The following is a 2,729-nucleotide window of genomic DNA, read 5'->3' as shown; positions in this document are numbered from 1 at the left end:
TAAACATGATTTGATCGCTTTGCTTCATGAGTACAAAGATATATTTGCATGGTCGTATCAGGACATGCCAGGATTGGATGAGGATGTAGTGGTCCATAGACTCCCACTGAAACCAGAATGCAAACCCATTCAATAGAAGCTAAGACGAATGAGACCTGAAATGCTGTTAAAGATAAAAGAAGAAGTCAAGAAACAATTCAATGCTGGCTTCCTACAAGTCTCCAAGTACCCACAATGGGTAGCTAACATAGTCTTAGTACCGAAGAAAGATGGCAAGGTACGAATGTGTGTGGATTACCGCGATCTGAATCAAGCAAGTCCTAAAGATAATTTTCCTTTGTCACACATCGATACATTGGTGGATAATACAACCAAATATTCATTGTTTTCATTCATGGATGGATTCTTGGGTTATAATCAGATAAAGATGGCTCCTGAGGATATGGAGAAAACTACTTTCGTAACGATGTGGGGAATATTCTGTTATAAGGTGATGCCGTTCGGATTAAAGAATGCTGGGCCAACATATTAGAGGGCCATGGTGATGTTGTTTCATGACATGATGCACAAAGAAATAGAAGTTTACATTGATGATATGATCGCCAAATCCAAGGGGAAAGAGAGCATGTTGGGAAGATCAGGAAGTTGTTTGAAAGACTGAGAAAGTTCCAGCTGAAGCTCAATCCAGCCAAATGTACGTTTGGGGCTACCTCGGGAAAATTACTAGGCTTCATCTTCAGCGAGAGAGGTATTGAAGTTGATCCAGATAAGATAAAAGTCATACAAGAACTGCCACCTCCGCGCACGCAAAAAGAAGTCAAAGGATTTTTAGGAGGTTAAATTACATCACTCGGTTCATCACTCAACTTACCAACCAGTGTGACCCAATTTTTTGACTCTTTCAAAAACATAATCTGGGAGAATGGAACGAAAAGTGCCAAGTGGCTTTTGACAAGATAAAATAGTATTTGTCTAGTCCCCCGGTGTTAGTACCATTAACTCCGGGAAGACCGTTAATATTGTATCTGACTGTGTTCAAAAATTCAATGGGTTGAATACTGGGGCAACATGATGAGTCAGGGAAAAGAGAAAAGGCAATTTACTATCTCAGCAAGAAGTTCACAGAATATGAGGCAAAGTACTCGTCAATTGAAAAATTCTGTTACGCTTTGGTTTGGGTAGTTTGGAGGCTCAGGTAATATATGTTGTATCATACGACATGGTTAATTTCAAAGCTGGACCCAATAAAGTAGATATTGGAATCACTTGCACTCTCAAGAAGAATGGCACGATGGCAGATCCTACTATCAGAATATGACATCGTCTATGTGAGCTAAAAGTCGATAAAAGGGAGTGTAATAGCTGATTTCTTAGCAACTCGAACAATGGAAGAATATGAGCCATTGAGATTTGATTTTCCAGATAAAGACTTGATGTGCATTACGGGAAAAGAATGTGAGTCATCCAAAGAGAAGTCATGGAAGATGAGCTTTGACGGTGCATCGAATACATTGGGGCATGGGATTGGAGAAGTTTTAGTATCACCAGAAGGGAACCATTATCCCTTCACTGCTAGGCTAAATTTCTTCTGTACCAATAACATAGCGGAATATAGGGCCTGTATCATGGGACTTTGTGCAGCTATTGAACAAAACGTCGAAATCTTAGAGGTGTATGGTGACTCAGCGTTGGTGATATACCAAATCCGTGGAGATTGGGAAGTGAGAGATTCGAAATTAGTTAAATACAGCAATCTAGTGGCAGGACTAATTAAAGAATTAAAAAAAATAACTTTTAATTACTTCCCACGAGAAGAAAACCAATTGGCCGATGCCCTGGCCAGTTTGGCTTCAATGTTCAAAGCAAATAGAGAAATAGAAATAATGCCTCTCCAAATGAGCATATACAAGGTCCCTGCACATTGTTTTAGCATTGAAAAAGAGCCAGATGGATGGCCATAGTTCCATGATATCTTAGAATATCTCAAGAATCAAAGGTATCCCGAACAAGCAAATGAGAATAACAAAAGAACAATCAGAAGAATGGCAGTGGGATTTGTTCTTGACGGGGACATCCTGTACAAAAGAGGAAAAGATCAAGTGCTTCTAAGATGCGTGGATACTATTGAAGCCAAAAAAATACTCGAAGATGTCCATGAAGGAATCTGTGGGACACATGCCAATGGTTTCACTATGGCCAAGAAGATCATGAGACTCGGTTACTACTGGTTGACGATGGAAAGTGACTGCATTAGTTATGCAAGAAAATGCCACAAATGTCAAATTTATGGCGATAAGATTCATGTAGCCCCTTCGCCCCTTCATGTCATGACTTCTCCGTGGCCTTTTTCTATGTGGGGATGGATGTTATAGGGCCAATTTCCTCAAAAGCTTCTAATGGACACCGATTCATTTTTGTTGTGATAGATTACTTCACGAAATGGATAGAAGCCGCTTCATTTGCTAATGTGACGAAAACTGCAGTTTGCGGGTTCTTAAAAAAGGAAATCATTTGTCGATATGGTTTGCTGAAAGAATCATTTCAGATAATGCCTTGAATTTGAACAACAAGATGATGAAAGAAGTGTGTGAGCAATTTCAAATAAAGCATCATAAGTCCTCGCTCTATCGCCCAAAGATGAGCGGAGCTGTTGAAGCGGCCAAGAAAAATATTAAGAAGATTATTGGAAAAATGACAGAGACAAATAAGGACTGGCACAAGAAGCTACC

The sequence above is a fragment of the Gossypium hirsutum genome, chromosome A12 (assembly GCF_007990345.1).
Source record: "Gossypium hirsutum isolate 1008001.06 chromosome A12, Gossypium_hirsutum_v2.1, whole genome shotgun sequence".
NCBI classification, from domain to species: Eukaryota; Viridiplantae; Streptophyta; class Magnoliopsida; order Malvales; family Malvaceae; genus Gossypium; species Gossypium hirsutum.
Note: the sequence above shows the minus strand (reverse complement) of the source record.